This window comes from Lithobates pipiens, unplaced genomic scaffold, assembly GCF_037356315.1.
Source record: "Lithobates pipiens isolate NorthernLeopardFrog02 unplaced genomic scaffold, aLitPip1_a1.2 Scaffold_27, whole genome shotgun sequence".
NCBI classification, from domain to species: Eukaryota; Metazoa; Chordata; class Amphibia; order Anura; family Ranidae; genus Lithobates; species Lithobates pipiens.
In genome coordinates, this window is record NW_027507788.1 from 27514838 (window position 1) to 27538972 (window position 24135).

Below are 24135 nucleotides of genomic sequence, written 5' to 3' on the forward strand. Positions count from 1 at the left end.
TTAGCACATTTATTTTTTAAACTAAAACAGTTGCTACCACAAAGGGGACTGCAGACCCCTGCCAGTAAAGGGCTATCAGGAAAACGTTAAGACTTATTCAGAGTGAGGCCTAACCATGTGCTAACGGTGACAGGAACCTAGATTTGGACAGTGAAGTGAAGCAAGTGATCTCAAGTAGTGTGCTGGAGGAGATGTGCAGAGGAAGAGACTGTCAAATTTAGATTTAAACTACATTTATTTCCATTGCTAACGATTCAACTTTCAGGCATCCCATGTCCCTTTTCCCCATCCAAGTTAAATCCCCTAATAAAAACAACAAAAACAAGCAGTAGCCACTGTAGTCCACTGTAGTCCACTGATCTCCACTCCCCATCAGAACTATGAAAAGATTTATCAGCAACACTTCAATCTTAGCTCCCCTTGCAGTATTTATTAGTTGTCAACAAAGTGACTGTATATAAAAATGTCTCCACCTGGGAACCAACCTTCCTTGACGCATTTCACCACTGGCTTATTCACAAGGATATCCTCATAAACCACTGATTTCTTAGATCTGGGGTCTGCTCTAAGCAGAGAGCAATAACTGTCAGTCACCACCAGTGGCGGCCTGTCTATTAGGGGCAAACGGGTGCCACCCTCCCATTCATGCGTCTGGCCCCCTAATCTACATGCAGGGTGTGGGGCACATGGATTCCAATGTTGTTGTTTTTGAAGTATGTGATTAGAGCTTGAGGCTCTAATAAGCTTCAAAAAGGGTGGGCTCGGGCGCAGAATATTTGCTATTGTCACACTGATTCTCCTTGCGGGCAATCAGGAAGTGGGTCCATCATCCCGGTCCGACTCTCTCTTCATAAGGAGTCTCATCATCACAGACAGTCAGGCAACCATGCAGTTGGCAATCTGAGCTGCTTTGGGCACAGCGCCTCCTGTCACCACCTTCAAGAGTGCTTTTAACTCAGCCACAAGGGGAGCCCTCTCATCACTTTTGGTCTCCAAACAGATATGTAACAGCAAATTTGTAAAAATTGTGAGCTTTCTCACAATGCATAAAAAATTGCGCATACCTTCTGCAGGTGCACATTGCTGCCATTCATTCTCAATGGAACTCCAATGTACCTTGCTAAAGCACTTTGTTATAGAACTATTTCATATGATCATAAGTTCCTATGCTGCACAGATCCAAGGTTTTTGCACGGCTGTTATGAGCAAGGCCTTGTTCGCACAGGCCTACTTAAAGCAGAGCTCCACCCAAAAGGGGAAGCTCCACTTATCTGCTTCCTCCCCCCTCTCCGGTTCCACATTTGGCACCTTTCGGGGGGAATGAGGGTAATGGGTACCTGGTTTGGGTGCCTGGTATTCACAGGTACCCATCCCCACTTGGCTGCGGGCAGATGTGTCAAGGTCCCCCACATGTTTTACCCCCTCTTCCTTACTCCGCCACTGGACCATTCACAAAGCACAGCACAGTTCGTGCATGCACAGTAGGGAACTGCCTGTGAAGCCGCAAGGCTTAACTGCCGGGTTCCCTTTACAATCAATGGCAGTGGCAGCACCTGAGAGCCAATGGAAACATTGGCTGGGATGCCGACATCCAGGACAATTAGGGGTCCTAATATTAAAAGTCAGCAGCTACAGCATTTATAGCTGCTGACTTTAAATTTTTTCATGGGGAGGGATGTGTACAAACGTGCAAGGGCCGTGTTCCGTGCATCCTCGTGCATTCAGCACCATTCATGTCAATTGGGATGCAGCAGCTGCAGAGACACAGCCGCTGCTCCCAATTTGATAGTTGTGCAGGTGCAGGTGTGTGCGGGTCCCTGAATGCAGATGATGTGCATTAGGGGCAGGGGCGGATCCAGGGGGGGGCAACGGGTCAATTGCCCCCTCCGAGAATACCGGCAGCTGATGAGAGCAAAGCCGGTTCCGCGGGTCCAATCGCGGCCGGTTCCGCGGGTCCAATCGCGCTCGGTTCCGCGGGTAACCGTGCTGAGTGGACGGGTGAGGGGGGGCAGCTGGGCGGCTTAGGGGGGCTGCTTGCCAATCAGGAAGCCAGCAGGCAGGGGAGCAGGGAGATGACATCATCTCTCACTGCCCTGCATCCCTCCAGTTCCGCCCTCACTGTGTAGGAAGCTGTGTGCAGCAGAGAGATTGCATCATCTCTCTGCTGCCTATCTTCACTCTGGGACCCAACAAAAGACCACCTTAGCAGAAAAGTGACACAGTAGGTGACAATCCGCAATGTGTGGCAGGCTACGTGGCAAGTGGCAATCCGCAATGTGTGGCAGACTACGTGGCAAGTGGCAATCCACAATGTGTGGCAGACTACGTGGCAAGTGGCAATCCGCAATGTGTGGCAGGTGACGTGGCAAGTGACAATCCGCAATGTGTGGCAGGTGATGTGGCAAGTGACAATCCGCAATGTGTGGCAGGCTATGTTGCAAGTGGCAATCCGCAATGTGTGGCAGGCTACGTGGCAAGTGACAATCCGCAATGTGTGGCAGGTGACGTGGCAAGTGACAATCCGCATTTGGTGACAAGTGACGTGGCAAGTGACAATCCACATTTGGTGGCAGGCGACATGGCAAGTGACATCCTCAGGGCTCCCACTGATTCTGCATTATGGTGAGTTGAACCATTTAATTTTATATTACAATGTATTAATAGAAATAATGCGCTTCAATCATCCTGACACCATAACAACCATGGTGCCGTAATGATTGAAGCGCAAATACCAGCCATTTCCCATATAAATTGCCCCCAAAAAAACATATTTTATAGCAGTGCCCCCCCCGAGATTAGACTCTGGATCCGCCCCTGAATAGGGGACCACATGCAACTGCACAGCTGTCAAATTGGGAGCAGCAGCTGTGTCTGTGCAGCTGCTGCATCCCAATTGACACGAATGGTACTGCTTGCACAGGGATGCATGGAACACCAGTGCGTCCCTTTACAAGCAAACACAATCCACGCATGCCTAAGCATGCTCGTGTGAACAATGCCGTAGTTCCACTTCTGTTTCTAGTTGATTTAAATCACAATTCAACTGTTTATCACTCCAGCAGTTTTATATTCCTACTACATTCTCCATGTACACATCTTCCTTGGTGATTTTGCCAGATCTTCTTTGTACAGCTCAGTCTTCTGCAATATACAAATTGGCCACAAGAGTACACCAAAGTCCCAAAGTACCAAAGTCCTCTAAAACCTACAGTACATATACATGTGTACACCAGAATCTACCCCTATGCTAACGCCAGGGAATTTCCAAAAAGCAATTCTAGAATAGAATATCAAAAAGAGTAATCCTAGAGGCGATTCAGTTCGCATTGTGCGCTATATAAGTATTTCATTCATTCATTCATTCATAGATCTACATTATTTTTTTCATGTAATTGTATGATAACAACCATTGTATGTAGATGTGGAGTACCCTTAAAGTCCAAGCATTGACTTGAAATACTATTATGAAAATAAGGATGTGGCACAGATGATATTTAAAGGTCAATGCATACTCCTACTGTTCTGCCCCACTTTTATGCTTATGTGCAACATGTGGGTGTTAAATTCCACCCTTTTTGCTGCCGCATATGTGCATTACGAGAGCATAAGAGGTTAAAAAACAAAAGCTATGTCAGTGACATTGCTCTGTTTATTAAAAATGCAAATGAAAAAGGGAGTGGAATGGTTTTGAGGGTCAACAAAGCCTATGGCTATAGGACCTTAAAACTGTATTAACAGTTTATTCTAAAAACATTGATTGAATTTCCTTATTTTTATTTATGGCCTTTCAGACAGCAATACTTCTTTGCTGGTTTAACATCGGGGTGTCTCTTGTGGATGTGAATCCGTGGCCGGCCCTGGGTTGCATGTTTCTCCATCTTTGTGTCCATCCGGACTCTTCCAGCCAACGTGGATTCCCCGCAATTGATTTTACCCTTTCCCCATGTCTCTTCAGTGAACCCTATATGTAAGTGCCTTAAAGGGGTTGTACAGGTATTTTTTTTATTTTCTACATAGGTTCCTTTAAGCTAGTGCATTGTTGGTTCACTTATCTTTTCCTTCAATTTCCCTTCTAAATGTTTTTTTTCTTTGTTTTCTTTGTCTAAATTTCTCACTTCCTGTTTCACCCCAGTAAGCTGTTCAGTAAGCTGTTCTGGCTGACTAACCACCAGCTCGGATGATGGTGAGAAGTTTACTGAGGAGAAACAGGAAGTGAGATATTCAGACAAAGCAAAAAAACATTTAGAAGGGAAATCAAAGGAAAAGGTAAGTGAACCAACAATGCACTAGCTTAAAGGAACCTATGTAGAAAATAAAAAATTTACCTTTACAACCCCTTTAAGCCTAAATACTCTATAGCTCATTATGTAAAATCACTAGTTTTTTAATGTACTATTGTACAAATACTATGTAAACTATATCTATGTTGCAGTGGGGAACCTTGTGGGGGAGCACGGAAGTCACTTTGAAGGATATACAGCAAGCACTAAAGTCACCTTATGAACTTTTTTTGTTGGATTTGCACAATAGAAGATTTCTTTTTTTTGTTTTTTCTTTTTGTTTTTGCTTTCTTATATATATATATATATATATATATATATATATATATATATATATATATATATATACACACAGTGCCTTGCGAAAGTATTCGGCCCCCTTGAACTTTTCAACCTTTTGCCACATTTCAGGCTTCAAACATAAAGATATAAAATTTTAATTTTTTGTGAAGAATCACCAACAAGTGGGACACAATTGTGAAGTGGAACGAAATCTATTGGATGATTTAAACTTTTTTAGCAAATAAAAAACTGAAAAGTGGTGCGTGCAAAATTATTCGGCCCCTTTACTTTCAGTGCAGCAAACTCACTCCAGAAGTTCAGCGAGGATCTCTGAATGATCCAATGTTGTCCTAAATGACTGATGGTGATAAATAGAATCCACCTGTGTGTAATCAAGTCTCTGTATAAATGCACCTGCTCTGTGATAGTCTCAGGGTTCTGTTGAAAGCGCAGAGAGCATAATGAAGACCAAGGAACACACCAGGCAGGTCCATAATACTGTTGTGGAGAAGTTTAAAGCCGGATTTGGATACAAAAAGATTTCCCAAGCTTTAAACATCCCAAGGAGCACTGTGCAAGCGATCATTTTGAAATGGAAGGAGTATCAGAACACTGCAAATCTACCAAGACCTGGCTGTCCCTCTAAACTTTCAGCTCAGACAAGGAGAAGACTGATCAGAGATGCAGCCAAGAGGCCCATGATCACTCTGGATGAACTGCAGAGAACTACAGCTGAGGTGGGAGAGTCTGTCCATAGGACAACAATCAGTCGTACACTGCACAAATCTGGCCTTTATGGAAGAGTGGCAAGAAGAAAGCCATTTATCAAAGATATCCATGAAAAGTCTCATCTAAAGTTTGCCACAAGCCACCTGGGAGACACACCAAACATGTGGAAGAAGGTGCTCTGGTCAGATGAAACCAAAATCAAACTTTTTGCCCACAATGCAAAACGATATGTTTGGCGTAAAAGCAACACAGCTCATCACCCTCAACACACCATCCCCACTGTCAAACATGGTGGTGGCAGCATCATGGTTTGGGCCTGCTTTTCTTCAGCAGGGACAGGGAAGATGGTTAAAATTGAGGGGAAGATGGATGCAGCCAAATACAGGACCATTCTGGATGAAAACCTGTTGGAATCTGCAAAAGACCTGAAACTGGGACGGAGATTTATCTTCCAACAAGACAATGATCCCAAACATACAGCAAAATCTACAAAGGAATGGTTCACAAATAAACGTATCCAGGTGTTAGAATGGCCAAGTCAAAGTCCAGACCTGAATCCAATCGAGAATCTGTGGAAAGAGCTGAAAACTGCTGTTCACAAACGCTCTCCATCCAACCTCACTGAGCTCAAGCTGTTTTGCAAGGAAGAATGGGCAAGAATTTCAGTCTCTCGATGTGCAAAACTGATAGAGACATACCCCAAGCGACTTGCAGCTGTAATCGCAGCAAAAGGTGGCTCTACAAAGTATTAACGCAAGGGGGCCGAATAATTTTGCACGCCCCACTTTTCATTTTTTTATTCGTTAAAAAAGTTTCAAAAATCCAATAGATTTCGTTCCACTTCACAATTGTGTCCCACTTGCTGGTGATTCTTCACAAAAAATAAAAATTTTATATCTTTATGTTTGAAGCCTGAAATGTGGCAAAAGGTTGAAAAGTTCAAGGGGGCCGAATACTTTCGCAAGGCACTATATATATATATATATATATATATATATATATATTTATGGTCCAGAGCCCTCTGACCGATACGGATAAGGATGACAAACAAGGTTAACATAAACTCGCTTACTTGAAATGGACCTGAAAGTGTGCCCTGGTCTGACGTACGGTATACCAAAATAAGGGGGCATACCTTAGATAGAGAAGTGGGTGATAAATGAAATGAATATGAATGGAGTGAAATGAGTACTCTCATGAGGAGTATAATGCTTGAGAAATGCCCTGAAAAAGGGGATGGGTGGGTGGGTATCGCGCACCGGAACCGACGAGGAGGATAGGCGAACGGGCTGGTTATATACTCCACCGGGCTCCTCCCATAATTTCAGGCCACCATACTGGCCTTTCTATTTATGGTCCAGAGCCCTCTGACCGATACGGGTAAGGATGACAAACAAGGTTAACATAAACTCGCTTACTTGAAATGGACCTGAAAGTGTGCCCTGGTCTGACGTACGGTATACCAAAATAAGGGGGCAAAAACATTCAGGTAGGGGTTGCATTTTATTGATTCAAGTTTGTTACTGGGTGAGCTCGACAAAGGCCTGGGCCATCTCGACTAGCGGATTGGGTATGTAGCGGGCGAAACAGGTGGACCTCCATCTGCCCAACCTCTCGATAACGTGGTCCGGGACCCCCTGGTGGGATGCCGCCGAAGCTGCTCCGATACGGAATGAATGTCCGGAGTAGTGAGTAGGATAGAGGTGAAGGATACCCAGGAGTATCCTGAGATCTTCCATAAAGCGGGCAGCGTTCAGAGGCTTAGTGTGAAATGGCAGAAGCGGACTAGTTCCTGGTTGATCAGCCAAAAGGGTCAACAAGCGGGTGAGAATGGCGACCGGGTACCAGCGGTTGTAGGACTTATAGAAGTGTATGTCCGTACCCGAGCCAAGCTGCTGTGTCTTGGAGACTGCTAAGTGTAAGACGAAATGGTCTTTGTATCGGACCAGGTGGTGCTTGCACAGCATGCGTGCTGTGAGGCTACTACAAGTAAACTCGCTTGGCCGTAAGAAGCCGAAGAAGGCCGGGTGTATGGCTGCTTGTAAATGACACTAATGTGGAGACCGAAAAGGTGAAGTGGCCAGGATATCTGACATATTTCTAAAATGTCTCCTGTGGTAGGCAGTCGTTTGGTGCCGGCCATTGGCTGGCGCTTCTGGATACCGCGCATAACAGCCTGAACGGCGTGGTAAAAATAAGGAGGGTACGGTAGGGTCCTGGAGGGAGGTGAAATGTTATACACCGGTCAGGTATAGCTGGATCGTATTAAAGGATAACGCCAACTGCGAGTGGCAGTAGGAAAAGAAGGCTATGACTTGCTTGACACGGGACGTCTCTGTGCTGTGATACGTGATGAAGCGGTTAAAGGCCCTCCAGGCTGATTGATAGGCCTTGAGGGTATTGCGGGAAAAGGGAGTGATCAATGAGTTGGGTAGCCGCTAGGAGGTGAGGGGCTAATCCAGGGTCAGTTGAGACCAGTCCGGGATAGCTGCTGATGTGGGTCCGGCTCCGGGTACCTGATCGGAAAACGAGACGAGGTTAAAGCGGGAGAGGGCGTCCGCTGCCTGATTGAATTTACCGGGGATAAAGGAACAACGGATGTTGAACTGAAACAACAACAAGAGCTGGACCAGTCGACGTAGGAAGGACATAATCAACAGAGAGGACGCCTTGGCGCAGCCAGGAATTGCCAGTAACTGGGGAGGCCAGGGAGCTGCGAGCCAGAGGTGGCCAAAAACAGCCGCAAGCCCGTGGAGGCCGCTGCGTCGGTCATCACCTGGGGAGAAAGGGAAGACACGGAGGGAATGAACAGGGAGACACCATTCCCAGACGATAGGAATTCCTCCCGCATAGCAAGGACTGCTATTGCCGCGGGATCCAGGCTGAGGACTTGCTCTGGATCCTGTGAGAGGGACAGTAAGACCAATAGGCGTGACACAAAGGCGTGCCCCTGAGGGATGATGCGCATAGCGAAACTCGACATGCCGTGTAGGGACTGTAGGTGTCTTTTGGATGACTAGACTGGGGTATATGCGAGGATATTATATGCCCCTAAAGATGGTAGTTGTGATGGGCGAGCGTTTGCCGTTGGCTATGGGCTGATGCCTCTGGATGCCTCGTAGTGGGGATCTTGCTGTATGGGCCGAATGACAGATGGCTCTCCGTGCACTGTAAGTATAAGAAATGCTGAACGCTGGCTAGAAATAGCCTGGGCGTGCTACAGGAAGAAGCCAGTTGCGTGTGTCAACATGATCCTGGTGCGGGACGGAAGTTGAACTCAACTGTCCTAAGGAAGAGACGGGTAGGCAGACAACAGTGAGTGGTTTGTAAGAAAAGCCACAGGAGACGAGTGGCCAATTAAGTGCTGCTGAAAATGACGTGTAGCCAGTTCGTGTGCCACTGAGAACGTGCTTGCCAACGAATGATTGCAAGAAGTTATGCTAAGTCGCGAGCCTTGGCATGACCAAAAGTGTGTTAAACATGTGCTTGTGACAATTGCCCGGGAATTTGTCACTGGAGATGTGTACGTAGTGACTGTGAGCCATTCGTGTTACCGCATGTGCACTGCGAAGACTGCAGGAGTTGTGCTTGAATGTATGTTTGGACGCGTGCTTGCGATGATTGCAAGATGTTACCCAGGATGCGTGCTTGCTATGATTGCAAGATGTTATGCTAGGATGCGTGCCTGCAACTAATGCGAGGAGTTATGCCAGGACTCGTGCTTGCAACGATTGCAAGGAATTATGGTAGGTCACATGGGTAGCCAGGCCGGAAAGACAGAAGTCCATCCAGTCCCACCACAAATCAAAATAAATAAGGTATCACACAACCCGACACACCCAATTCTACGCCCGCAGCTGATCCAGAGGAAGGCAAAAAACCCCCAACAGAGCATAGCCCAATTTGCTACAGCAGGGGAAAAAATTCCTTCCTGACCCCTCGAGAGGCAATCGGATTTTTCCCTGGATCAACTATACCTATAAATATAAGTACCCCGTAATACAACGTACCTTTAGGAAGGTATCCAGGCTTTCCCCAAAGCAATCTATCGAGCAGCCAGAAGTGCCTGCCAACAATGATTGCCATAAGTTGTGCCTGGACATCTGCTTGCAACGATTGCAAGAGGTCTATGCTCGAATGCGTGCTTGCCATGATTGCAAGAGGTCTATGCTCGAGTGCGTGCTTGTAATGAGTGCAAGAGGTCTATGCTCAAATGCGTGCTTGCGATGATCGCAAGAGGTCTATGCTCGAATGCATGCTTGCGATGATCGCAAGAGGTCTATGCTCGAATGCGTGCTTGCGATGATCGCAAGAGGTCTATGCTCGAATGCATGCTTGCGATGATCGCAAGAGGTCTATGCTCAAATGCGTGCTTGCGATGATCGCAAGAGGTCTATGCTCAAATGCGTGCTTGCGATGATCGCAAGAGGTCTATGCTCGAATGCATGCTATCAATGAGTGCCAGAGGTCTATGCTCGAATGTGTGCTTGCAATGATTGCGAGAAGTCTATGTCTGGATGCGTGCTTGCCATGATTGCAAGAAGTCTACGCTTGGATGTGTGTTTGCAACGATTGCAAGAAGTCTACGCTTGTATGTGGAGAAAACAGCGAGACCCGCCTAAACAAAGCTGTGTTTCCCTTCCGAGGCAACTAATAATGAAATGAGGCCGAGGAGCAAGGCCCCCGGTAGGCGTCCAAACATTGAAGAATCAACTGGACCCAAACCGGGAAGCGGTATGTGACAGTGAAATGAGAGAACCTGCCATGACAGAGATCCAGATCGCCATGCCACAACTTGCGACCGAGCGCGAAACGGATTCTGGAGCATGTACTGAAATGAGGCCATTCCTGGGGCACGCCGAGACGAATTTGGTACACAGATGTGACTATTCGTACCGGAACGTGATAGGTGAAATGAAATGAAAACCCATGACAAAGACAAGAATCAGAGGACGAGCCCATGAACCAAACAGATGAATCCTGTCTTTGGAGCATGTACTGAAATGAGGCGTAGCAGCTGGGCACACCAGAACGAATCAGTGCATAAAAAACAAAATGCGACAGGATTCGAATTGGAGCGTAATAAGTGACAGAAATGATATGCCATGACAGAGACAAGATTCAACGACTGGACTGATGGTTACAACAAAGAATCCGTCTCTGGAGCATGTACTGAAATGAGGTGTAGCAGCTGGGCACACCAGAACGAATCGGTGCATAAAAGAATGCGACAGGATTCGAATTGGAGCGTAATAAGTGACAGAAATGATATGCCATGACAGAGACAAGATTCAACGACTGGACTGATGGTTACAACAAAGAATCCGTCTCTGGAGCATGTACTGAAATGAGGCGTAGCAGCTGGGCACACCAGAACGAATCGGTGCATAAAAGAATGCGACAGGATTCGAATTGGAGCGTAATAAGTGACAGAAATGATATGTCATGACAGAGACAAGATTCAACGACTGGACTGATGGTTACAACAAAGAATCCGTCTCTGGAGCATGTACTGAAATGAGGCGTAGCAGCTGGGCACACCAGAACGGATCAGTGCATAAAAGAATGCGACATGATTCGAATTGGGGCGTAATAAGTGACAGAAATGATATGCCATGACAGAGACAAGATTCAACGACTGGGCTGATGGTTACAACAAAGAATCCGTCTCTGGAGCATGTACTGAAATGAGGCGTAACAGCTGGGCACATCAGAACGAATCGGTGCATAAAAGAATGCGACAGGATTCGAATTGGAGCGTAATAAGTGACAGAAATGGTATGCCATGACAAAGACTAGAATCAGGGACCGTGCCTGATCCTGCGAGTGACTCAGTCTCTGGAGCATGTACAGAAATGAGGCCGAACCCTGGGGCACTTCGAAGCGAATCGGTGCATTGGAGATGCGACAAGATTCGCACCGGAGCGCGGTAAGTGACAGAAATGATGAAATGATTATTCGAATTGGAACGGTCCGACCGGTTTGCGGCTTGAAAACAACGTGAAATTGCCATTGTCCGGACTGCTTGATTTAACGTAATGAGCAGTCGGCTGTGATTTCGAAACGATTCGATCGATTCGGATATAGAGAAATGATCGGGGAGTCGTTCGGCTTAGAAATGACGTGCCTACGAAACGAAGTGCCTGATGTGGCACGATCGACATGTCCCGAAAAGGTGATAACGACTTCTTCTGAAAGAAAGGGGGTAGTGACATGAGGTAACGAGTACGAGTGCCACAGTTTAAAACGTTCGTGAAAATGAAAGTGAGAGGTTCGTGAGTCCAGGGAATCTCGTTTGCGTGACATTGTAACACGTGAACTGAAAAGGGTGCCGAAGCCCTACCTGCGACAGCCGGCCCAGACGTGTTGTACGACAACAGAAAATTTCGTTGAGTATAGCGACACTCGGACGGCAAACACGCGGACGCTGATGAAATGACAAGACGACTTGTCAAATGCGAAGGCGAACGGACAACGCGGGAACTCACGAACACGGCTCACTACGTTTTGGTCTCGAGGATAGTCGGCCCTTGATTTCTGACGTATCAGATATCGCGCACCGGAAACGACGAGGAGGATAGGCGAACGGGCTGGTTATATACTCCACCGGGCTCCTCCCATAATTTCAGGCCACCATACTGGCCTTTCTATATATATTTTTTTTTTTAAATATTTTTTCTTGCTGCCTTGGTTTTTCATTTTTAGAAGATTTAGAGAGGTATTTTTGGCTGCACACTATATACATTATTTTTTGATCTCTGATTGGTGTACATGTTTACAGTAATTTGCACTTTATAATTGGTTTTACTTTGCTTATAGAAATCTGCACTTTATATGCCTGATCCACTTTGTTATATATTTATATATTTGCACTTTCAAATCAGATTTGTTTACAAGTGAAGCCGACGAGCTGTTGGATAGTTCATATGCAAAAATACTCATGCGACTTTAAGTTCAAGTCGTATTGAGTATCATATTAGTTATTTGGATAGATCTTTTTCACATAGCACTTTTGGAAATCCAGAACTTGGTTTCCTCTAACACAAATGATAAATATATATTATTATTATTACCGTATATACTCGAGTATAAGCCGAGATTTTCAGCCTCTTTTTTGAGGCTGAAAGTGCCCCCCTCGGCTTATACTCGAGTCATCGCTGTCTGCCTGCTCGATCAGCGTGTCGAGCAGACAGACAGCGGACATTCTACCCTTCAAACGCCGCGCCTCCGCCTCCGCCTTCGCCTGTGATAGGCGGAACACTGAATTTCCCAGCAGCCTGTGTTCCGCCTATCACGGACATCGTCTCATCCTCGTACTACGGACGAGGATGAGACGATGTCCGTGATAGGCGGAACACAGGCTGCTGGGAAATTCAGTGTTCCGCCTATCACAGGCGAAGGCGGAGGCGCGGCTTTTGAATTTTAGAATGGCCGCCGAGGCGCCGACGAAGAGCGGCGATCCTGGCAAGGCACGGGACGGAGGCAAGGCAAGGCACGGCACGGGACGGGACGGAGGCAAGGCGGCAAGGCACGGCACGGGACGGAGGCAAGGAGGCAAGGCACGGGACGGAGGCTCGGGACACAGGCTCGGGACACAGGTAGGCTGGACACACACACACACACACACACACACACACACACACACACACACACACACACACACACACATGGACACACACACACAGGGATGGATGGATGGAGACACACACACACACAGGGATGGATGGATACACACACACACAGGGATGGATGGATGGATGGAGACACACACACACAGGGATGGATGGATGGAGACACACACACACAGGGATGGATGGATGGATGGAGACACACACACACAGGGATGGATGGATGGATGGACACACACACACACAGGGATGGATGGATGGATGGACACACACACACACACAGGGATGGATGGATGGATGGACACACACACACACAGGGATGGATGGACGGACACACAGGGATGGACGGACACACAGGGATGGACGGACACACACACAGGGATGGACAGGCATGTCTCACCCTCGGCTTATACACGAGTCAATAAGTTTGCCAGTTTTTTTGGGGGTAAATTGGGGGCCTCGGCTTATATTCGGGTCGGCCTATACTCGAGTATATACGGTATTATGATATTTTTTAGGTAAGGTATTTGAATCGCAAGGGGTAAACTTATGCGTTTTTAGGTTTGAATCGCAAGGGGCATCACATTATTTCGTTTACATAGAGATTTTGCAATCAGTGGGTTTGGAATTGTTGAACCGTGTTTCTCTTGACAGAGGTCAATATCTCCATGGTGTGGAAACCAAATATTTGAGATTGTCATTTGAGACACAGGAGAGTTCACTCAATAAGTTCATGTGATATTGGGATTGCTGGTGTCATCAGGGTTCACCCACAAACAACAAAAATATATTTTTCTCTGGTATTTCGTAATTTTATTTTTCAATAAGAGGTAGCGCCAGATACCCCAGTCTTTTAGGCTTTTATTATTGTGAAAACCCCGTGTGGGGATTTCTTTGTTGGGGGGGCTGCAACCCATTTTTATATTTGGTTTTATCTACTCTATCCTCTACCTGTAATATAGTAGCGCGGTTTCTCTAACATTCATGTCTATGTATTAATTGGTTCATTGGTGTACCTTTTGTATATTTTATTTGTGATTGTTTATGACTAAAAAATGTATTAGATATTGTGTACTCAATAAAAGTGGCACATTGTTACCTTTTATTTAATTCATTACCTTTATTTCTGCCTTAAAAGTCCAAGGGGGTGGCCCCTGTTGCACTTGTTGCATGCTCCCTTTTTCTCATGCTTCAAGGATGTTGGCAGTCCTACACATTTAATTCCCATAAATAACTTTCTTCTATCCTTAGGTGTATACCACACTCCGGTGTCAGTCAGAATGCTTTCTGATTCCCTCAGACCAAAGCCCACACCCGGAGCGTACATCTTCCAATCTGCCATAGTACTTCCAAACTGCGCCATCTTCTCCAACCCACAATCAGGCACATGTGGCAGCACTTCCTTATCCTCCTCTGCAGAGTGGAGGGGCTCCTACCCCTGCCAACGGATTGGTGCAGATACTTTCTGGAAACTTTCGTGCCCGCCCTTTTGCGTCTGCAGCATGCCAAATCTGTAATGGAGTCTGTTTATGTCAAAAGACCAGGCTGCTACTCTCCCATAAGCAGTGAGACTTGTTGGTTCTTCCCCACATTGTTTAGATGCATAATAACACAGTCTATAGGCAGTAGAGATGTTACTTGCTACTTTCCCATAGAGCCAGACGAAATCCTGATGGAGCTGTAGCCAGTTGCTGTGGGCAACTGCTGCGAGGATAACGCCTTTGCCCCACGTTGGGCGCCAAATGTAGCCAAGTGCCGAGCCTCTTCAAGCCTAATTGTGACCTCCAGAGTTAGGGACAGCTGACATCCTTCTGTGTAGATTGGGTTACGAGGCATGGTGGATGTAATGCAAGGTAGATTAATGGGCATCAGACACTTCTTGAATGCAAAGAGATTTATTTTCTCTTAAACAGAACTGTGGGAAAGAGGGTTGGGGACAGGACACCCTTTAGTAGTTGCAATGTTAATTAGCAGACTCCGAGACTACTATAGGCAGACAACCATGCAGGGAAAGGCACCCAACCAGACACTACATCTGCATGTGTAGACACTCACAGTCTATCACTTAGGCCCGCTGATCCACTGCCACTGGATCTCCTGAGCTCTTCCAACCTTCTCACTGAGCATCTTCCTCAAGTGTCATCCACCCTCCACATCCCTGCTGGGTCCCTAGCTTGGCACTCACAGATACTCCTCAAGCATCACCCCACAGACCTGCTCTATCCCTGGCTTGGCACACAATATTGCTCTGCAAGCGTCACCTCCACTGGCTGGGTCCCTGGCTTGACATCTGCTGAAGTTTCACAATTCTTCACCATTCCTGGTTGGTAAGAATACTGCTCTGTTACTTGCTTCAGCTACTCACAGTGGTCCCCGATAATAAGGTGAATGGGCCCTTAGTGGCTGCAAGCTCCAATTCCAACCCTACGCTGTTCTCTTGCTTCTGCATACAGCCTAGCAGACAGATGTCCCCAGGATATGCCTCAGACTCTGGCCTAGCAGCCCAGGGCAGCACAACATATGTCCACCCAGACAGCCATTCCAGGTGGCACAGAAGCCCAATCACCTGACTTCACACAAATAAATAGGCTTTCCCAGCAGGCCAAGGGACCCAAGAAAATCCCTGTCCATTGGCTGAGAAACCCCATTATTCCTAATCTGTCCTTGCAATGCCCTTGTCTTATCTAATGTCACCAGATACCTGGCCATCTAGTGACAAAAGAGAGAAGTGCAGCAATTCCAGAATCAGGGTGAAATCAATTGACCGCCTAGCAATTATTTTTTTTCTGATGTATTGATTTATTGCACTCCTTTGTATATGTATAGATTAGTTGTTATGAAAATATACATATTTTTTTTTTTTACATATTTTATTGGGCTAGTGCTGTATGTTGATTTTAAAGTTTCCATTGACATGTGCTTCAGCTCTTGGGTGCCTCCTATAGTTTTCAGAAGGTTATGGAAAAGAGGCAGGGCAGAGAGCTGGAGTGACATGGGGTGTATGTGGGAGCTCTGACCAATCCCCAATTAAGATTGGCAGGGGGCAGGCCTCCTATATATACCCATGGTCAGCCTGCTGTGGGGGGAGTCGTCGGGTAGTTGAACTGAAAGATGGAGTGTTAGACTGTCGTGGTCTGAGGAAACCCCCTTTCTGGGGGGTGTACCTCAGACCTGGAGTTCGGGAGCTGGGAGGGAGCCTCTCTGTAAATGGGCATTGTGAGGTGTCTTGGAACAGGAGCAGGAAGAGGACAGTTGGGAGCACTGCCAGGCAAGTCATTCAGGAGGGGTCTATGCCGGGGTCGGTGAGTGAGAAGCACAGTGTGAAGCTCTGGGAGAAACATGCCAGGATTGGGATGTGGAGCCAGAGGGAGAGACTGTGGTGTTGTTTTGGAGTCAAGTCGTTACCGCCACGAGGGCTGGCAAGATTTGCATTTGGACGTGCTTGGATCAGTAGTCCACCAAGTGTCAGTTAGCACATTTATTTTTTAAACTAAAACAGTTGCTACCACAAAGGGGACTGCAGACCCCTGCCAGTAAAGGGCTATCAGGAAAACGTTAAGACTTATTCAGAGTGAGGCCTAACCATGTGCTAACGGTGACAGGAACCTAGATTTGGACAGTGAAGTGAAGCAAGTGATCTCAAGTAGTGTGCTGGAGGAGATGTGCAGAGGAAGAGACTGTCAAATTTAGATTTAAACTACATTTATTTCCATTGCTAACGATTCAACTTTCAGGCATCCCATGTCCCTTTTCCCCATCCAAGTTAAATCCCCTAATAAAAACAACAAAAACAAGCAGTAGACATTTCATTGTCTGGAAAAGTATGCCAAAATGGATGTCTGACCAGCAGGGTGAAATGTGTGGATGATAGAACACATAGTGACCCCACGAGGGCACCGCTACATACTGTTAATATGATAAATAGGGAGGGTAAATCTCCCTAACTGGGGCACAGGCAGCAATAAAAACTTACAGGTGTTCTAATCCCTCTCCACTCTATCCAAAACTAAAGCTTTGTGTTTAGTTACATTGTAATGGGTTAAACTTGGTTACATCTACACTGTAAACATAAAAGATACACAAAGGCGTATAATGAGCTGGACCAATGGGGTTCGTAAAAATCAGAAGGTAGATAAGGTAATCAAATAGTACATGATGACATACAGTAGATAGGTGAACACAGATAAGCAAACATAGGTTATTGATTTTTAACTAAGTTAGTTTTGCTGACAAAATACATGGGGAAGAATACCATGTATGAGTCATTGGAGCTTTACCCTAGGATTTAATGTAAATATCTAAGATTTTTTTTACAAAACTTTTTTATTTCACATAAAATCAACATATATACTTTAAAAATGTACCAATACATATGAAGCCCTCCATCACAGCGGATCTCTATAACTAGTATTTTACACCACTCTACTCAAACTGAAGTTTTACAGCCACTAGTATTATACACGTGTCAATCCCTCTCTCGTGTTGAGAATCCAAAGTTTGCCTTTACATGTTTCGCAGGCAATCCTGCTTCTTCAGGAGGATGGGAGCATGGCTAAAGTCACAAAGGCAAGTTGGGTCTGCAATATAGGATTCCCCAGGACGAGCGCAGGGGCACACCAATGGGACAACTGTAATTAACCAAAGATATAAGAATAAAAACATACCTAAATCCACAGCTCCAATCAAGACTCACCCTACCTATACGTAGACAATCTGGATGCAGGCCGGCCACTGTAGTCCACTGTAGTCCACTGATCTCCACTCCCCATCAGAAATATGAAAAGATTTATCAGCAACACTTCAATCTTAGCTCCCCTTGCAGTATTTATTAGTTGTCAACAAAGTGACTGTATATAAAAATGTCTCCACCTGGGAACCAACCTTCCTTGACGCATTTCACCACTGGCTTATTCACAAGGATATCCTCATAAACCACTGATTTCTTAGATCTGGGGTCTGCTCTAAGCAGAGAGCAATAACTGTCAGTCACCACCAGTGGCGGCCTGTCTATTAGGGGCAAACGGGTGCCACCCTCCCATCCATGCGTCTGGCCCCCAATCTACATGCAGGGTGCGGGGCACATGGATTCCAATGTTGTTGTTTTTTGTTTTTGAAGTATGTGATTAGAGCTTGAGGCTCTAATAAGCTTCAAAAAGGGTGGGCTCGGGCGCAGAATATTTGCTATTGTCACACTGATTCTCCTGGCGGCCAATCAGGAAGTGGGTCCATCATCCCGGTCCGACTCTCTCTTCATAAGGAGTCTCATCATCACAGACAGTCAGGCAACCATGCAGTTGGCAATCCGAGCTTCTTTGGGCACAGCGCCTCCTGTCACCACTTTCAAGGGTGCTTTTAACTCAGCCACAAGGGGAGCCCTCTCATCACTTTTGGTCTCCAAACAGGTACGTAACAGCAAATTTGTAAAATTTGTGAGCTTTCTCACAATGCATAAAAAATTGTGCATACCTTTTGCAGGTGCACATTGCTGCCATTCATTCTCAATGGAACTCCAATGTACCTTGCTAAAGCACTTTGTTATAGAACTATTTCATATGATCATAAGTTCCTATGCTGCACAGATCCAAGGTTTTTGCACGGCTGTTATGAGCAAGGCCTTGTTCGCACAGGCCTACTTAAAGCAGACCTCCACCCAAAAGGGGAAGCTCTACTCATCTGCTTCCTCCCCCCTCTCCAGTGCCACATTTGGCACCTTTCGGGGGGAATGGGGGTAATGGGTACCTGGTTTGGGTGCCTGGTTTTCACAGGTACCCGTCCCCACTTGGCTGCGGGCAGATGCATCAAGGTCCCCCAGAAGTTTTACCCCCTCCTCCTTACTCCGCCACTGGACCATTCACAAAGCACAGCGCAGTTCGCGCATGCACAGTAGGGAACTGGCTGTGAAGCCGCAAGGCTTCACTGCTGGGTTCCCTTTACAACCAATGGCAGTGGCAGCACCCGAGAGCCAATGGAAACATTGGCTGGGATGCCGACATCCAGGAAAATTAGGGGTCCTAATATTTAAAGTCAGCAGCTACAGTATTTATAACTGCTGACTTAAACATTTTTCATGGGGAGGGATGTGTACAAACGTGCAAGGACCGTGTTCCATGCATCCTCGTGCATTCAGCACCATTCATGTCAATTGGGATGCAGCAGATGCAGAGACACAGCCGCTGCTCCCAATTTGACATTTGTGCAGGTGCAGGTGTGTGCGGGTCCCTGAATGCAGATGATGTGCATTAGGGGACCACATGCAACTGCACAGCTGTTAAATTGGGAGCAGCAGCTGTGTCTGTGCAGCTGCTGCATCCCAATTGACACGAATGGTACTGCTTGCACAGGGATGCATTGGAACACCAGTGCATCCCTTTACAGGCAAACACAGCCCACACACGCCTAAGCATGCTCATGTGAACAATGCCATAGTTTGACTTCTGTTTCTAGTTGATTTAAATCACAATTCAACTGTTTATCACTCCAGCAGTTTTATATTCCTACTAAATTCTCCATTTACACATCTTCCTTGGTGATTTTGCCAGATCTTCTTTGTACAGCTCAGTCTTCTGCAATATACAAATTGGCCACTAGAGTACACCAAAGTACCAAAGTCCTCTAAAACCTACAGTACATATACATGTGTACACCAGGATCTACCCCTATGATAACTATGAAATTCCAAACAGCTTCCAAAAAGTAATTCTAGAATAGGATATCAAAAGGAGTAATCATGATAGAACTACATAATTTTTTTCATGTAATTGTATGATAACAACCATTGTATGTGGATGTGGAGTACCCTTAAAGTCCAAGCATTGATTTGAAATGCTATTATGAAAATATGGATGTGGCACAGATGATATTTAAAGGTCAATGCATACTCCTACTGTTCTGCCCCACTTTTATACTTATGTGCAACATGTGGGTGTTAAATTCCACCCTTTTTGCTGCCGCATATGTGCGTTACGAGAGCACGAGAGGTTAAAAAACAAAAGCTATGTCAGTGACATTGCTCTGTTTATTAAAAATGCGAATGAAAAAAGTGAGTGGAATGGTTTTGAGGGTCAACAAAGCCTATGGCTATAGGACCTTAAAGCTGTATTAACCACTTACCCACTGGCCACTTAAACCCCCTTCCTAACCAGGCAGATTTTCAGCTTTCAGTGCTCTCACATTTTGAATGACAATTACTCAGTCATGCAACACCGTATCTATATTAAATGTTTGTTCTTTTTTTCACACAAATATAGCTTTCTTATGGTGGTATTTAATCACCGCTGGGCTTTTTATTTTTTGCACTATAAATGAAAAAAAGACCAACATTTTTGTAAAAAAAATGCATTTTTCTTCATTTCTGTTATAATATTTAGCAAATTAGCAATGTTTCTTCATAAATTTTGGCCAAAATGTATACTGCTACATATCTTTGGTAAAAAATAACCCAAATCAGTGTATATTATTTGGTCTTTGTGAAAGTTATAGAGTGCGCAATCTATGGTGCCAATCACTGAAAATTGATCTTTTCCCACAAAATTGTCATAATAACACATTATTTCTCACACAAAGCATATTTATACCACAAATTACACCCCAAAATACATTCTACTACTCCTCCCGAGTATGGCGATACCACATGTGTGAGACTTTTACACATACAGAGGCCCAACATGCAGGGAGCACTGTCAGGCGTTCTAAGGGCATAAATTACACATTTAATTTCTAGACTACCTCTTAGCCCTTGTACACACGCTCGGAGATTCCGTCGGAATGTTTCCTATCGGACCGTTTTGTCGGATATTCCGACTGTGTGTGGTCTGCATCGGACTTTTTCCATCAGAATATCCGACGAACCAAGTTTTCCAACTTGCCAGTAAAATTTTCCGACAAAATGCTCCTATCGGACATACTCCGATCATGTGAAGCCTACTCCGACAGACAAAGTGCCACGCATGCTCAGATCAAATTCCTAGGCCAAAGCTATTGGCTACTAGCCTGAACGTAGTCCCGTCGTAACGAAATAACGTCATCACGTTATGTACAATCGGATTTTCAGACAACTTAGTCCGACCGCGTGTATGCAACATCACTTCCGGACCTCTTCGGGAATGAATCGGTCGGAATTATGTGTATTTGGTTGTCGGAATCTCCGACCGTGTGTACAAGGGCTTACACTTTTGAAGGGCCTGGAGCACCAGGACAATGAAAACGCCCAAAAAAGACCCCATTTTGGAAAGTAAACACCCCAATATATATTCTATGAGGCATAATGAGTCTTTTGAACATATCATTTTTTTTCCACAAGTTTTTGAAAAATGTGTAAAGAAAATTAAAGCTAATTTTTTTTACACAAACTTATCCAGCCTGGCCACATACTGAGGCCCAATATGCAGGGAGCACCGTAAAGTGTTCTAGAAGTATAAATTACACATCTAATTTGACTACCTATTACACTTTTGTGAGGCACTATAGTGGCATGGATGTGGCACGGAAGAGCACTGATGCAGCATAGATAAGCACTGATGTGGCATGGATGTGGCACTGATGAGCACTGATGTGGCATGGATGAGTACTGATGTGGCATGGATGAGCAATGATGTGGCATGGATGAACACTGATGTGGCATGGATGTGGCATGGATGAGCACTGATGTGGCACAGATGTGGCATGGATGATCACTGATGTGGCATGGATGTGGCACGGATGATCACTGATGCGGCAGAGATGAACACTGATGTGGCATGGATGTGGCATGGATTAGCACTGATGTGGCATGTATGTGGCATGGATGAGTACTGATGTGGCATGGATGATCGATGATGTGGCATGGATGAACACTGATGTGGCATGGATGTGGCATGGATGAGCACTGATTTGGCACAGATGTGGCATGGATGATCACTGATGTGGCATGGATTTGGCACATATGATCACTGATGTGCCAGAGATGAATACTGATGTGGCATGGATGTGGCATGGATGAGCACTGATGTGGAATGGATGATCACTGATGTGGCATGGATGACCACTTATGTGGCATGGATGAGCACTGATGTGGCATGGATTTGGCATGGATGATCACTGGTGTGGCACTGATGTGGCACGGATGTGGCATGGATGATCACTGATGTGGCATGGATGAGCATGCATGAGTCATGGATGAGCCATGGATGGGAATGGATGTGCATGAATGAGGATGAATGAGCCAGAGATAGATCATGGATGTGGATGTATGAGCCAGGGATGGAGCATGGATGAGCCATGGATGGGAATGGATGTGCATAAATGAGCCAGCTGGTGCTGATGCCTAGAGCAGATCCACCAGATAGACTGGACTGTAGAAGCCGTAGAGGGCAGTGGCAACAGGTGTGGGCCAACGACCCCAGGATCCTATGCAGGAACTGGATCAGGACTAGACTGGAACAAGGTGAGACAAGCCAGGTCAGACACGGGTAATCAGGCAATAGATCAGCAGGCAGAGAGAGTCATCAGTAGGCAGGCAGTGGTTCGGCAACAAAGGTCAGCAGATTCAGGATAGGGTTGAATATATTTTTATTATATGCCAGGTAGTGTAAAATAACATACAAGAAAACAGGCAACTACATCATTTATGTCACCAGTAACATCAAATAAGGCACATTGGTAGGCACAAGAAGACAGGGGGGGGGGGGGGGGGGGGGAGGTGAATACAGCAAGAAGGGGGGGGAGAAAAAGAGAAAAAAAAGGGGGGGAAGGGGGAGAGCACAGCAAATGCATTTAACGGAAAGGGTATGTGCATGATATGTACCATTGTTGTTGGTATAAGATACACCATAAATGCCCAACTCAGAGGCAGAAACAACCAAGTTCCACCTTCCAGTGTCACTTGTGGCCATTGCGACGTCACCACTCTCCGCCTAAGCAGAGTCAAGGCATTCCAGGTCAGGAGAGGAGAAGGCAGCAGTATTCAAACAAGCAGGATCAGGTAGCAGCAGGTACAGGGTAAAGCTGCAGATCAGACAGAGCTGTATTGGAACAGCTGTTGTTCTTTTAAAGAGGAGCTGACACCAAGCCGAGTTAGCGCACGCGCACATGCGCCTGCCAATGCGTTACTGCATGCACGTGCCTTCTGCGCGCTTCTGCGCACATTCATGCGCCGCTGCCTGGTTTGGCTTGTTCCCGTAGGAACACATATGCACATGCATGCACGCCCGTGTGCCTGTTTTGTCACAGGGTATCCCTGACATTGCCCCCCCCCCCCAAGGGGCAGCCTCCGGATGCAACAGGCCCTTCTTTTCAGGGTGAGCAAGAAAAAAGGCACAAACTAACCTTTTTGCACGGATGTTGCATGCGGGTTCCCAGGAATTATCCTCCAGGCCGTATCCCTTCCATTTAACTAAAAATTGTACCTGATTTCGCCTTCTCCTGCAATCCAGGATAGCCTCCACTTCAAATTCCTCTATCCCATCAAACAGAACAGGTTCTGGTGGCTTGGGTCCTCTGTCAGGAAGGGTTTTAGTAGTGAAACATGAAATATAGGGTGTATTTTAAATGAGTCAGGTTAAGAAAGTTTGTATGGTGCCTCATTTAACCTCCTCTTCACTGGGAAGGTAAACTTGGGTGCCAACTTTTTTGACTGACATTTTAGTTTAAAGAGGAAGTAAACCCTGATGGGTTTACTTCCTCTTTTTTTCCCTGCAAAGGTAAAGCATAATGGACTACTATGCATCGCATAGTAGCTCATTATGTGTCACTTACCTGACACAGGAGCCAGCGAAGTCGCCGCTGTCCCCTGTAGTCCGCCGCATCCATGTTGCTTGTGGCGTCTCGCAGCTCCGACGAATCACAGTGGCGCAACCGCGATGACGTCACTCCCGCGCATGCGCACGGGAGTCGCGCCTCGCAGCTCCGCCGCTGTCATACGGCGAAGCCGCGATGACGTAACTCCCGCGCATGCGCACGGGAGTCGACAAATTTGGCAAATCCATTCTTGGATTTGCCGCATTTAGTGCGCCTGCGCGCCGCTGTCTACGGCGCATGCGCCGTAGACAGCGGTGCCCATTTTCGGGCAAATATCTCCTAAACCATATAGGTTTAGGAGATATTGCTTGGACCTACAGGTAAGCCTTAATCTAGGCTTACCTATAGGTCCAAGTTGTTTGGAAGGGTTTACTTCCTCTTTAAGATTAGTTGTAGAATGCCATACCTGATCACCCAGTTGTAAATTCAGTTCTCCTCTCCTT